At 47.6% G+C, this 15,724-nt stretch overlaps 1 pseudogene; it reads left to right on the top strand.

Moving 5' to 3' along the window:
* The first annotated feature begins 10,813 nt into the window (after window positions 1-10,813).
* On the top strand, window positions 10,814-11,390 carry LOC132481703 (NF-kappa-B inhibitor-interacting Ras-like protein 1; annotated as a pseudogene).
* The last annotated feature ends 4,334 nt before the right edge of the window (window positions 11,391-15,724 follow it).

Genomic DNA, 15,724 nt, shown 5'->3' with positions numbered 1-15,724 from the left:
CCCAAGGCAGCTGTATTTATAGTCTGATTCTTCAAGGGCACACAAAATCCCCATCTTGATGGGCACAGTAGGAAGCCGGAAGGGATTTCCCAAATTATTTTTTTTCCTAAAGACAACGAGTGCTTCTGATTACAAAATCCTAGCATATCAGTCCTAGCCATGATGGGATCAGAAGAAACATGTTACAGACTTCCCTTTTAGAAATGAGGTCAGAAAGGGCTCAGAGGGACATGCTGGTTAGCAGAAGTGGAAGGGGATGATGCTGCGTGTCCTGAGGCTGACTTCATTCTAGATTCTGAGCACTGTGGATGCTGAGATGAATAAGGCTTAACTCCTGTCCCCTAGGAATGCGCTATGGATGGGGAAGTGGGTCACAGACATGACGGAAGTTTCCAGCATATTCTAACAGAGGCAGAGGTGGGACGCCAGAGAGGAGACATGTGGCTGTGTTGTTTGATGTTTACCCGTTCTTGTATTCATTTATTCACTCACTCATTCATTCATTCATTCATTCACAGTATGTACCAAGCATCTATTGCATGTCGGGACCACGCTGTTCAAGGCATCATGGACCCAGAGCTGAACAAGGCAGAGAAAGTCCCTGTCCTCCTGGCCCTTCACACAGTGGCTAATCAGACAGGAAACAAGCATGCGCTTGAATGGATGTTTAGGTACAATTATGGAAAACTCTAGAAAGTGGTGTAAGGTGGTACGAGAGAGAACATCGGGATTCTGACCTAAACTGAAGAGTGAGAATTAACCCCACGTGGACATAGGTGGGGTTGGCAGTGGGGCCTGGTGAAAGGAGCAGCAGGCAGTGGGGGCCGGGGCTGGGAGGGGCTAGTGTGTGAGGGTGTGAGAGACCAGCGTGGCTGGAGCCGCAGCCGTGGGGTTGGGCAAGTCCTGCCTTGGAGACGAGGTTAGGGAGGCGGGGTTGCATCCTGAGAACAAAGTATTGAAGGTTTCTACATTTAGGTGGGGGGTTGAGGGAGGCAATGAGGCAGGCTCTTACAGAGGCCTTTCGGGCAGCGCATGTTGCTGGGCCATTAGCGTTGGGGGGAGATTCGAGGATGGTGACCGAGTGGAAGCAGGAAGACCCAATCTGGTCCATACAAGGGGTGATGGAGGCTTGGACCAGAGTGAGGCTAGGAGCTGTGGACGACTCGTGATGTGGTTCCAGGGACCACAGGAGACCACCCGTGCTGAGGCCCGCACACACAGCCTGGTCCACGGGAACGGGAGACCTGGCTTAGCCCGTCCTGCCCTCAGACTGTGCCGGACAGGCGACCGTTACCCTCCTTCAAGCTCCCCAGGAAGCCTCAAAGGAAGACAGTGCAGCACTGTGGGCGGCGGAGGGACTTTGGCTTCGGAGACACACTGAGCAGTTCTGATTCTGCTGACTTAGCTGTGTGACCCTGGGCGAGTTGTGTAAACACGCTGAGCCATGATTTCCACTTCGAGAAAGGAAATGGGAACCTCTCTCTGCAGGTCGAGGGCTGCAGCAAATGAAGATGCGGTGAGTCAGGCCCTGAGGGGCAGCTCGCTAAACCTTAGCCCCCTCCCTCCATCTTTTGTAGCACATATTTCTCTCTCCATCCTCTTCCAGGGCTAAAGAGTCTCTGAATATCTAACTCAACTTCCTCTTCTTGTCCTGTGCTCCGTGAAAATCAAATTTCTGCTCTTAATGGTTTATTATAACTGCCTTGAGTCTGTGACGTTGGAAGATATTACTGGAAAGAACTAAGATGGTTTGTCTTGCAATAGATGGGATAAACAAGTGAGATGCTTCATTGTGCCAGGCCGCTCTGTCCACCAGCCCAGGTCTCCTCACCAGCCTGGCTCTGTCAGACACCTATCTACCCATCCCTGGACTGCTTCCTTCTGTCTCAGAGGGCTTCCAGGCAGATGCTGGGTGTATCCGAAACACCCACCTCCCTCTGTTCTGCTTCTTTGCATCATACTCATCTCTTAAAGCTCAACCCAAGTTTTGCCTTTTCTAAGAAATCCTCAATATCTACCCAGAAATTTTCTGGAGGTAGTACTCTTTATTTTTTACTTTTTACTTTTGGCTGTGTTGGGTCTTCATTGCTGCACACAAGCTTTCTCTAGTTGCGGCGACAGGGGCTACTCTTTTTTTTTTTTTTTTTTTTCTTTTTTTTTTGGGTATGCGGGCCTCTCACTGTCGTGGCCTCTCCCGTTGCGGAGCACAGGCTCCGGACGCGCAGGCCCAGCGGCCATGGCTCACGGGCCCAGCCGCTCCGCGGCATATGGGATCCTCCCAGATCGGGGCACGAACCCGCATCCCCCGCATCGGCAGGCGGACTCTCAACCACTGCGCCACCAGGGAGGCCCGGGGCTACTCTTTGTTGTGGTGCGTGGGCTTCTCATTGTGGTGGCTTCCTTTGTTGCAGAGCACAGGCTCTAGGGCATGCAGGCTTCAGTAATTGTGGCACACGGGCTCAGTAGTTGTGGCTTGTGGGCTCTAGAGCACTGGCTCAGTAGTTGTGGCACATGGGCCTAGTTGCTCCACGGCATGTGGGATCTTCCCAGATAAGGACTTGAACCTGTGTCCTCTGCATTGGTAGGCGGATTCTTAACCACTGCGCCACCAGGGAAGCCCCTGGTTGTAGTACTCTTTTTTTTTTTTTTTTTGCGGTATGCGGGCCTCTCACTGTTGTGGCCTCTCCCGTTGCGGAGCACAGGCTCCGGACGCGCAGGCTCAGCGGCCATGGCTCACGGGCCCAGCCGCTTCGCGGCATGTGGGATCTTCCCGGACCCGGGCACGAACCTGTGTCCCCTGCATCAGCAGGCGGACTCTCAACCACTGCGCCACCGGGGAAGCGCCTGTAGTACTCTTTTTAAAATGGAGAAACTAAGCTTAAAACACTTGGTATCCATGATCAAGTCCAAATTCCTCAGCCAGGTACGCACTAGCCTTCACTGCTTGGTCTCACTATCCATTTCTAGCCAAGAAGTAACAAATGAAGCATCCCTCTCCCCTCCCCAGTCCCATGGCAGACATTATGAATGACTCGGACTACTCTTCCCACTAAGCCCAGATTCAGCTTCAGAATCCTTCTCAACACAGCACTACAAGCATCAGGGGCACCCAGACACCTGGGTGGGGAAGGGCGTGCCGCCCGCCTGTCCTGGCAGCTGCCTCGAGGCTGCAGTGTGAGTGCCACAACCTCGGAGCCTGCGTGCACTTCCTCCTTGCGCTGCCTCCTCTACCTACTCACCGCTGCCCAACACCAAGTTGCCTCCTTCATAAGATGGTCCAGCACAGCCAAGAGGCATGAATGTTGCCTTCATCTGCTTGAGGATTCTGCCCTGGGGCTGCCAGCACCAAGTTCCTCCTGAGCCCAGTGACTCTGGGAGGAACTCAGAACGGCGAGCACAACCTTCACTGATTTGTTTTTTAATCACAGGGGATGAGAGCCGAAAAGGGACATTATAAACATGGGTTAGGCTTTATTCTGGACAAGCTTCTGCACCAAGACTCCCATGGCCTGGTTCAGCAGAGGCCGGGTTCCTCTGAAAGTTTGTCATTCTTAAAATATGTATGTGGCGAAGCTCCTAGATGGTCAAATCCTTTCTCCATCCCTAAGGGGCTGAGTCTTCCTTGTTGGTTATCCAAATATGGCTGTTTCTGATTTCATTGTCAAGGCCTGTGTCCTACACTCATCTACTCAATTACTCAATCAATCAGTCATCAATACTGACACCTACAGAGTACCTGACCAACCTGGGCTGGTCCCGGGGGCACAGAGGTGAACAAGCCACCTGGTCCATGCCCTTGTGTGGCTGACTTCCTGCTGCTACCGTCTGAAATCCGGGATGAGGCCCATCCAAGCGATTCCCTCGAAGAGCCATAGGATCTCCTGTTCTTAAACCCGAGGGCTCATGTCACCCCAAGCCCTGGCTCCCTACAGATCCCTCCACACTTCTCAGGGGTCCCCCCCTTCTCACGGCTCTCTCCACCTCCATCCCTGGGGACCTTGCTGTCTTCTGTGATTGTTTCCCCATGAAGCCTTCCACCAGTGCCCACTCCCTTTCCCCAGTCTACCCCACCCCTGTCAGTCCTGACAGGCACCGCATGGCTTTCCCCAGAGTCTTTCTCCCGGTCCCCACAGGGACACAAACGGAAGAAGGAGGATGACAAACTGGGAGAATCATGGACTCACACAAGATAGAGAGAGCAGGGAGTCCACTGAAATATGTATTCGGTGTATGTTTTTTTTTTCAAGTTTAAGCCATTTAATTCATTAACAACTTTAAGTGAAATGCACACAGGAGGAACTGGTTCGATTCTCTCCTGTCAGCTGGAACATTCTGACACCTCTGGAGGGGCAGGATCTCCTGGGTACAGCCCAGACCTGGAGAAACCACCCAGTGTTTGCCTTTGGTGGTGGCAGTGAGACCACGGTCAGAGCCGGTCACCTGGTGTTTTATGCGGCTTCATTTTCACAAGCCCGTAGCCTCAGCCCAGGGGCAGCCGGAGCCCAGAACCTGGGACCCGAGGGGTTGCACTCAAATCTCACCTCCTCTCCCTGCTGCCTGTGATTCCAGACAAGTCCCTTCACCTCCTGGGGCTTCTGTCCCCTGATCTGTAAATAGGGGTGAAGACCACGAGACCAGCCTCACAGGAGTGCTGTGCGGATCAAGCCAATATGTGCGCAGTGCTTACGACAGCATCTGCTGCTAGAAACACTTGATAACAGGCGGGGAAATCAAGGCTCAGAGGGGAGGCTGTCAGCCTGAGGTCACACAGGAAGACAGGGGGCACAGTGCCCCTGAGCCAGCTCCCTCCGCCACGCACTAGCTCCTGAGGCATGTCAGAGGCCACTGGCTCTCAAGTGAGGGGTTTCCTCTGTACCTGGGCATGGGGTCAGGACACGTAGGAAAGCGCCAGTGTTGCTGCTGACCTTTGACCCATAGGGACCTGGGATCACTTGGCTTTGGACTGACTCCACCGTCAATCTCAGCACTAAAGCCCATCAATCCATCCCTGAATTCCTGAACCCTGGTCCAGCACGGGCCCTATTGCCTTCTTTTTATTTTTATTTTTTTCGGTACGCGAGCCTCTCACTGTTGTGGCCTCTCCCGTTGCGGAGCACAGGCTCCGGACGCGCAGGCTCAGCGGCCATGGATCACGGGCCCACCGGACCAGGGCACGAACGCGTGTCCCCTGAATCGGCAGGCAGACTCTCAACCACTGTGCCACCAGGGAAGCCCACTGGCCTTACTTTTTACCATTTGCTTTTGGTGATCTGGGCTCCACTTCCTGAAGAACACTGCTGGCCTGCAGATTTCTGAGGTCCTAGGCCTGGCCCCTCTGAGAGGTGACTTGCAGAAGAGCATCCTCAGCACCTGGGCTGGGCTTTGTCTACTGTGCCACCAAGATCCCTGGTGTTTGCTCTCGGTCCCGTGCATCAGCTCTCTCCAGTGACTCAGCATGAGGCCAACTTAAGTCATCCTTCCTGCACCTGATGCCCGGCTCCCCCAGTGCTGCCTGGTTGCCCATGGTACCCTTGGTCCTTGACCCTTGGCCTTCTCTCAGCACCAGCAAGAAGTTTGTCTGGGATCAACCCACAGGGGTCCTAGGGCCCTCCCCTCAGTCCCGGCTGCTTGACCCTGAGCCATGATTGTTTCTTCCAAACTTCAGTGTCTGCATCTGTGAAATGGTAATAACAACAGAAAACCCCACCTCACCGGCTGGGAGGGATTCTTGGATCCTCCGGAAAGCTCTCTCTGTGACTGCCTCGGACAATCTACTGGGACAACACCAACGATAAATGGTAGCTGTTGTTATTAGACCAGAGTTCACAGTTAGTCCACATGTTTCCATTTTCACACTTCTTGTAACAAAGAAGAAAAATATACATAGCATAACACTTATGAGCACAGAGGTGAGAGCTAGCAAAGTTTGGGTTCTACTTCTTGCCAATTGCGTGACCCTGCAGGAGTTTCCTTAAACCTCAGTGTTCATTTCTTCATCTGTAAAATTGAAAAATGATATCTAACTCATGAGCTTTGTGTTAAGATTAAAAGAGATAACATATAAAAATGTCCTCTCCCAGTGTTGACAGAGAGTAAAAGGAAATCCATAAACAAGGTCATCACTGTTACTATGTTACCATTGTGTACAGGTAATTCCAGATGGTTGTTTCCATACTCTATTTATACTTTGTCATCCTGCTTTTTCCAATTTATGTTCCAGAATATTCCCATCATCATTAACATTATTGTACTGACTGTATAAATACTCTGTCTTTTAGGTGCTCATATGTCCTTTAACCAATTGGTCATGGTTGATTTCCTTTTTTCAATATTACAAACAGCTCTGGAATAGACATATGTGGGCAAATAGGTCCTCCAACATTGTGATTCTTTCCTTGAAATCAGTTTCATGAAATGGGATTACTGCATCAAAATGCAATGCACAAGCACAAAATGCAATGCACATTTTTAGGTTTCTTGATGTACATTGATATTTTGGGTTCCAGAAAATTTATACAAATTTGCATTCTTGGGGATGTATACGAGGCTGCATGACACATCAGTCCCTCCTCTGACTTACTAAGGAACTATCTGAGCCTCTCGACTCAGTTCTTTCTGCTCCCGCGTCATGGTATTCTCTTGTTTAGGGACAGTGCCCGTTTGTTGAGTCATTCACTCATTCACTCATTCATTTATTCATTCAGTGCTTAATTCTCAACTTTCATGTTATTTGGCCTTTTTTTCTTTTGTTAAAAACAGCTTTGTTACAGTGCAATTTATATGCCACAAAAGGCACCTTTAGAAGTGTATAATTAAATAGTTATAGAGTTAGGCAACCACAATCTAATTTTGGAATATTACCACCATGCCTGAAAAGAAACTCATGCCCCCTTACAGACACTACCCCTCCACGTGCCTCCCCAGCTTTGGCAACTTCTAATCTAAGTTCTGTCTCTGTAGATTACAGATATGCCTTTTCTGGACTTTTCTTATAAACAGGATTACACAGTACATGACCTTTTGTGTCTGGTTTCTTTCACTTAAGCATGACATTTTTGACGTTCATCCTGTCCGCCAGCGTCTTCTTGATAAACCTTCTTCACTTGGCTTGCAAGACACTGAGTTTTTTGTTTCCCTGCTACGCTAGTTATTCCTTCTCCTGGAGCTGGGACTTGGGGCAGTAAGTGAGATCTTCACCTTGGGAGCAAAATCGAAGGAGGTATTGAAAAATTCAGTCATCGAGATAAATAATATTTAACACAGTATTTCCAAAAAGTCAAAATGAACAAAAAACTCCACGATGAACAAAATATCAACGTTTTAAATAAAGGCAGGATCTAGTGGGGGATGAGGGGGAGGTCAGTGAGGTGCGTTTTACAAGCATAGAATCGGATCCTGAGACAAGGTTTTCCACCCACATTCTCTGAAAAACAGCCTTTGGCATCCCGTGGCCACTTTCCCTGCTTTAATTCTTCTTCCTAAACCTTTGTTACCCCTTGTCTGTCCCTTATGTGTTTATTTATTTGTGGAGTGTGTGTGAGGGCTGATGAATTTCAAAGAATGAGGCCAGATGAGCAGGTGCAGCCACGTCAAGGAGCAAAGAGTTCCTCTATCGTTTGGTTTCTTCCCTTAGACTAGATTTCAATAAAGGAGCTACTGTGTCAAAATAAGCCCAATGCACAGTTCTAAGTTTCTCTTTTTAAAAAAAAAATATTTATTTATTTATTTTTGCTGTGTTGGGTCTTCGTGGCTGCACACACGGGCTTTCTCTAGTTGCGGCGAGCAGGACTACTCTTTGTTGCGATGCGCAGGCTCCTCATTGCGGTGGCTTCTCTTATTGAGGGTTCTAGGCTCGCAGGCTTCAGTAGCTGTGGTGCGTGGGCTCAGTAGTTGTGGCTCGCGAACTTAGTTGCTCTGAGGCATGTGGGATCTTCCTGGACCAGGGCTCAAACCCGTGTCCCCTGCATTGGCGGCAGATTCTTAACCACTGCACCACCAGGGAAGCCCCTCTAAGTCTCTTGACGTCTGTCAATGTTTCACATCAATGTTTCACCCAAGGACACAGAGAATGTCTCCTTCTCTCCAAAGAGCACGTTGGACGACGAACTAAGAATCCTGAACTTTATTCATAAGCATGGAGGGCTTTTAGACAAAGGAGCACTGTGGTCCCCAAATCAGTATCAAACATCTGTTCACAGCACCAGAGAGAGGAGAGGATGCACTACAGCAGGGCTGACGAATGTTTTCTCTAAAGGGCCAGATGGTTTTCAGCTTTGTTAGCCATACAATCTGTTGCTACTATTCAACTCTACCACTGGAGCATGAGAGCAGCCTGAGATGTATACATAGATGCGTGTGCCTGTGTTACAATAAATAAAGAAAACTTTATTTACAAAGACAGGCAGTGGGCCAGATTTGGCCCATGGGTCATAGTTTGCTGCCCTTGTTCTAGAGTGTTCATGTAAGCTCATGAAATCTCTGACTTAATGCTTAGTGCAGAGGCAGCCTGGAATGTCCCTCGGAACAGTTCTTAGCAGGAGTGCTTTACTAAGAACTTTCCCCAGACAATGTAAGTGCCACTCACAGAGCACCCTCACCCATGTGCAATGAGAGTTTGAGGAAGGATGGGTGGCGGGTGGCGAATGAGTACGTGAGTGAATGGATGACTGTCCATCAGCGAAGAACAGGGCAGGGGGAACTGGGGGGCATGCAAAGGCTGTTCCACGAAGATGACATTTCCTCTCCCTCTCCCTCTGTCTCGAGGAGTAACACCATCAAAACCCCTGCTGCTCCAGCAGGATAAGAGCTAGCTAACCTGTCCTCCTCCTCCTCCTGGAACCCCACATCCAGGTGATCCCATCTCAGAGGATGTCTCTACCTGGGTTCTCTGCATCCCCACCGCCATTCTCCCAAGCCAGGCTCTTGTCCTGTCCCACCTGGACATCAGCCTGGCTTCTGGTCTCCAGCCTCTTGTCCGATTCTCTATAGTATCCTCTGGGGTAATCTTTCCTGAAGGCAAACGGCATCGTCAGTTGTCTGCTCAAAAGCCTCCAGTGGCTCTCAGCTGTTTCTAGATTAAGTCTACATTTAGAGGAAGAAGGAAGAAAATAAGGCAAGAAGGAGGCAGAGGAGGAAGGGAGGGAGGGAGGGAGGACAAGCGTTCAGGAGAGCCCGTCCTGGGGCAGCACTGTGCCAGCAGCATCCCTGAATTGTCTCACTCTCCCCTCACCCCTCACGCCTGCCCCCATGACACACGAAGCCCTCACAGTCCTGCCCGGACACTGCACCCGCCTCTCCCAGCCAGGCGTGCCCTTCACCTTCCTTCTTTTTTTTTTTTTTTAACATCTTTATTGGAGTACAATTGCTTTGCAATGGTGTGTTAGTTTCTGCTGTATAACACAGTGAATCAGCTATACATATACCTATATCCCCATATCTCCTCCCTCTTGTGTCTCCCTCCCACCCTCCCTATCCCACCCCTCTAGGTGGTCACAAAGCACCCAGCGGATCTCCCTGTGCGATGCGGCTGCTTCCCACTAGCTATCTATTTTGCATTTGGTAGTGTATATATGTCCATGCCACTCTCTCACTTCGTCCCAGCTTACCCTTCCCCTTCCCCGTGTCCCTGTGCTCTCTTCACCTGACAGATTCCTACTCATTGTTTTAGGATTTGCCTCCAATCCAAATTTTCCAACGTAGCCTTCAGGGACAGCTTCAGGCAAGTTCCGTTTTCCCCTGGAGTCAAGAACGCTCCATTCCCATGCCTGGGGCCAGGCCCAGAGTGGACACCTAGCCAACAGAGTGTAATAGATCAATGCAATCAGCTTCTATTTTGGAGAACTGATATTGATCAGGATTTAATGGTAATTATTTATTTGTTTGCTTGACTCTTCAAAATTAATCCTTGAGTAAGCCCATCAGTACCTAATGCCAAGTGAAGAGACTGAAAGAGAAACAGCACCTCACCATACCATTTAGTAACCTGATTTCCAGGTTTCCTGCTCACTTCCCAAGAGAGAAAAGTGACCTTTGAATACCTCTCTGGGCAAGTGCTTTCTGTGTTGTCTTGTTTACCCCTACGACACAACAGCACTGTCATTCCCATGTTATGGCTGAGCGACCTGACTCAGAGAAGTCAAGTAATTGTCTTAGGTCACACAGCCAGGAATTGGACTGATTGCTCTCAATCTTTCCCCACACCAGGCTGTTCCCAGATCCAAGAGAAACTAAACTGCCGTTGTGGTGCTCTCTCTCCATCAGTGTGGTAACACTACAGAGCCACGCTCCCCTCTGAATTTTATAGGAGCAGGGGACAGGGGAGGTCTCCTAAACCAGCTGCTGCCTGTTGGCTTTCTGGCCTTTTAGAGGGTCTTGTGTTGGAAGAATCTGAAGAGGAAGAACATGATCTCCAGCATCAGAAACCCTGAGATGGATTGGTTTGGAGTCTCCTAAAAGCACTGTAAGCAAGAGGCTTCTTGATGTACAGTATCCGATGGCTGCTGATCTAGCCACAGACAAATCTCAGTTCAGTATGGCCTTTGCAGAGGCTAAATAGATTTCAGGTCATCCTACCTTTGTGGCTTGAGTGGGAGGGAGTTGAAGTCCCTCCTTGAAGACAGGGCTTAGGAGTGAAACCCTGACTTCATGGCATCATGGACCCAGGTTTTTGACATAGACACCTGGTGTGCTATAGCACTGAAGCACCACCTATGGTGATGATCTCTCCCTTTGGGGGTTGGGGGTGTCAGCCCCTCAGATCCTCTGCTTCTCACCGTGACTATTAGTTGTTGGCTTTCCAACATCCTAAGAGAAGATGGGAAAGGTCTGTAAGGTTGTGGTTTGTGGCTTGTTATCTGTGGGGAAAATGGCAATTTTGTAGTAGCTCCTTTATGGGAATCATCCTATTGGAATGGAGGACTGTGAAACAATGGAAGATGTGTATATGGCTTCAGTGGAAACAGACCGGGGAGTCAAGGGACAGTTACATCTTTACGACACCAGGGGCCTATAGGAAGGTGTGGAGCTGCTAAAGCATTATTTTTCATTTGCCGATGGCTTCGTTTTTCTGTACAGTGTGATTAACCTTGAGTCCTTTCAAAGAGTGGAGCTTCTGAAGAAAGAAATTGATCAGTTCAAAGACAAAAAAAGAGGTGGCAATTGTGTTAGGAAACAAAACTGACCTTTCTGAGCAGAGACAAGGGGATGCCGAAGTGGCACAGCAGTGGGCCAGGAGCGAGAAGGTGCATCTGTGGGAGGTGACGGTCACAGACTGCAAGACCGTGATCGAGCTCTTAACCCTGCTAGCCCGCAAGCTCTCCCAGCCCCAGAACATAGTGAGCTTCCCTCTGCCTGGGAGGAGAAGCAAAGGCAACTACAGCTCTGAGAACTAAACCCTAGGGTGCACAACTGTCCCTTGAATAGTGACTGCCTCGAGGTGTCCGTGAGCTCATGTAAAACAGGCCATTTCTATCTAGGTTTGGTCCTTAGGAAACCCCTAGGGAAGTAATTTAATGCACTTTTAGTTATAATTCAGTTACTATTGCCTGACATGAAGTAATATATTTGCATTCTCCTTGTTTCAAACTTGTCCCTGAAATTAGCACCTTTGTTATCTATATTGTGTTGCATTTGTCAAGAGAATAAAATAAAGTTTGGGTGGTATGCACAGGTTAAAAAAAAAAAAAAAGCACCAAGGCTAAAATGAACAAACCCACTCCTTCCAGCCCTGGTATTAGGTGAAATGCTGACTGATGCGGGCTGATGGGAAAGGGGGGCAGCCCAGAGGACTGTAGAGTTTTCAGATGTATGAATAATTTGAATAAAAATCGTTAGCAATATGTCATTTCTTCTATGCCAATAATAGAGTCCTCCCTTTACAAATATCCTCAGGGGAGTGACTGTGATGGATAGATGCTGGGGTTTGTAAAGATGGATCCATTTTACTCAATGGGTGCCAAGGCACTTGATAAATAAACCGACGATTATAAACCATCCCTTAAAACGTCAGGAAGGAAATACAGGAAAACATTCACAGTAGTTTCCAGGAATGTGCTAGTTTTGTTTCCTTCTCCTGTTCTTTTTAATTTTTGTAATCATGAAAATATGTTAAAGTGAAAATTAAACTTTATTTTAAAATAAGTGCTTACAATGAATTGCAACTTTTGAGTTGCCTCCCAATATGATGCAAAGCAGCCTAGACAATTTGCCAGACAATCCTCTGGAAACCATACAGTAGTCTCATTTGATGTCACATGTTCCGATCCGCTCTATTAATATGTAATTTGAAATCCTTTTTTTTTTTTTTTTTTTGCTGTACGCGGGCCTCTCACTGTTGTGGCCTCTCCCGTTGCGGAGCACAGGCTCCGGATGCGCAGGGTCAGCGGCCATGGCTCACGGGCCCAGCCGCTCCGCGGCATTCAGGATCTTCCCGGACCGGGACACGAACCCGCGTCTCCTGCATCGGCAGGCGGACTCTCAAGCACTGCGCCACCAGGGAAGCCCTTTCTTTGTTTTAATGTCATCCTGGAAACATCCTCTGGGATGTAACACACACAAGAGAGTAGAATATCTGGAGTTTTTAAAGGACACTTAACCTTTTTCAATGACGTTACTGTGTCATCCATGTTACTGGATTCACACAACTACCTTCAATGTTTTAACATCCCCTTTTTATAGATGAGGGAACCAAAATGCCATTTATTTGTTCCTACCTCATTCGCTTTTTCCACGTATTCATGAACTCTTTAATAAGCCCTTACTGAGGGTTGACTGCATTTGGCATTGTGTTGAGCATCACACACAACTGCTACCACCTGAGAAGTTAAAATATGAAGTCATGCGTGTCTTAGAGTCAGTACAAAAGATCATTCTTGGCAGAGAGAAGACCAGAAGTCTGGCATCCTAGCTCTCAACACTGAGCTCCCCCAGAAAGTTTATCAGATTGCTTCTGATACTTAGAGCAGCAACAGCAGCTACAGTCCCAGAACACAAGACAGCTACTCACCACCTCTAGTCTCCCACTAAGACCCGGTGCCAGAACTCCCCAGATGAGACCTTCTGAGTTCAGGGCCAATTAGGAACATAATTCAAGCCACACATCATGCCCGGGAAGTTCCCACTGCCTGGCCTCTCCATCCTACCTCCCAGGTAGAGCTGGCCTTTTCAGAATTTCCCTGATGTGCTGTAGGCTTTTCAGTAATAATTTCCCCAGCCTGTTTTTCCAGTCTGTCAATCAGATTAGGGCTCCTTCCTGATTTGAGTGCAATCCTCCTCCTTCCACCTGGTGAAAAGTTAATTTCCTTAATGACTAAGTGTTTCACCATTCTAATCCAGGGTTTCTCAACCTTGGTGCTATTGTATTTTAGGCTGGATAATTCTGTGCGTTGTAGGGTGTTTAGCAGCCTCCCTGCCCCTCTGCTCACTTGATGCCAATAGCAACCTTGCACCCCCATCTCCAATTCCTCACTCCCACCACACTGTGACCACCAAAAATGTCTTCAGACAATACTAAATGTCTCTTGAGGAGTAAAACCACCCCAGGGCTATTTCCATCTCTGTGCCTCTATTTCAGTTGGAACAAGCCATCTGTATTATTCTCCCTTAGACTGAAAATCCTGTGCTTCCATAACACTCACTCTCTAGTCATGGTTTTACAAAGAAGAGTGGGACTGGGATGCTTTATTTATGATTGTGTTGAACAGGAGGCCAGTTTTCATTATGGCAGTGTACCAGTGTTCTCCGGTAAAACAGAACCATTAGGATGTGTGTGTCTATAGCAGGACCTGACCCATGTAATTCATGGAGGTGTAAGTCCAAATCCAAAAGGCAGGCTGGAGACCCGGGCAGATTTGCAGTCTAAGTCCAAAGGCAGTCTGTTTCAGAATTCTCTCTTGCTCAGAAGAGGTCAGTCTTATTTTTCTTAAGGTCCACCCATGTTATAGAGGGTAATGCTTTACTTGAAGTCTAGTGATTTAAATGTTAGTCTCACCCAAAAAAACACCTTCACAGAAACATCCAGAATGATGTTTGACCACATACCTGGGCACTGTGGTCCAACCAATTTGACACCTAAAATTAATCATAACAGGCATCAGTAGATGAATTAATTCACAGCAAAGAGGGGGAGGATGCACTTAAGTGCACCTGGAATTTGGGGCCAGGCTTCCATGATTACCTCCTGAAAGGTCAATGTTATAGATGTCATACTGGGGCCATCAGTGGTTTTCAGACCTGGCCATTACACTCACCTGCCGAGCTTTGACAAGATGCCGATGTCAGAGCTACCCTTGGAAAGTCCAATCCACTTGGACTGAGGCGGGGCTCAGGCACTGATGTGTTGTTAGAGATCCTTAGATATTCCTAGTGTGCAGCCAGGGCTGGGAGCCTCTGGGCTGAATGAACATTTGATCCCCCGCCTCACCCCCTGCTGGATCGCCCAGTGGAGATGAGCACGGGCTTTGCAGCAAAGTGCATTGGGTTTGAGTCCCACTTCCTTTCAAGGGAGTTACAAGCCGCTGGGATGGTCGTTTTACCTGAGGCTGTTGGTTAAGGAAGAAGATGCTTGGAAAGCACCTCGCTCAGTCCCTGGAGACATAACATCTGCCATATGTCAATATATGTCTGCTCCACCACCAAGCTTGGAATTAACAACCGGGGTGTCCCCTCCCTGTCATTTTAATGTTCCTGTTAAAATATAATAATAATCACACTTTGTCTAACATGTATCAAGCTTTGCGACAGATGCTGTGCTACAAGTAAGCAGTATGAATCTTCACAAAAGTCCTATGAAGAAGATTCTTATAAATAAGAAAAAGTGAGGTACAGAGAGGTTAGGCTTCTCCAAGGCAGTCGCAAACCATCTGAGATTTATCTGACTCAGAAGGTTAAAGTTTTAAGGAACTTGCTTCAGGAGATGTAAATCAGGGTTACGGCCTCAGGGAAGAAGGAAACAAAACAAGGCATAGTTCCTACATGTTACCATTGTGTACCTAGAAAATCTAAGAAAATAGAAATAAAAATTCTTAGAATTAATTTGGGAGTTTAGCAAAAACTTGGTGCATATCTAAAACCCAGATATGTTCTTGGGGATTGTCAACATTCAGTGGAAATCATATGTGGAAATAAAGAGCTCATTCAGACACAGCCACCTAAGCAGTGAGATGCTTTTTGCCTCACTGTACCTGGGCACACTCAGAACCAAACTAATTTATTTAAACAAACCTGCTTCAGAGTTAAAAAAAATTTTAATTGTGAAACAAAGGTTTAATTGTGAAAAAATCTTATATACATATTTATATATATATATCTTATATATAATATATACATACACACACGCACACATATATATATACACACAATTGTATCTATATATATACAATTTTAAAAATAATTGAGTGAACACCCATATGACCACCTGGGCAGACACACTGTTAAGGAAGCCCCATGATCTGGCTTTCGTGTGCTCATGTGACTCATTCCCTTGAGCGTGGATAGAACCTGTGACCTGCTTCTAAACATATGGAATATGGCAAACTATAAAACAGCTTCTTAATATATGTAACAAGAGCTCACACTGACACTCCCAAGACTAAGAAATTCATATCTGGAAAAAGAAAAATAATAACTAGATTAAAAATGATCAGCTTCACTGATGCCAGTTGAATTGCGGTGCCATATTGGCCAAGTTGGTTTTGGAGTTAGGCTGAGTTATGATACCCAAAGTTGG

Source organism: Mesoplodon densirostris, chromosome 1, assembly GCF_025265405.1.
Source record: "Mesoplodon densirostris isolate mMesDen1 chromosome 1, mMesDen1 primary haplotype, whole genome shotgun sequence".
In the NCBI taxonomy this organism is placed as follows: Eukaryota; Metazoa; Chordata; class Mammalia; order Artiodactyla; family Ziphiidae; genus Mesoplodon; species Mesoplodon densirostris.
This window is presented reverse-complemented; position numbering and strand designations above follow the sequence as displayed.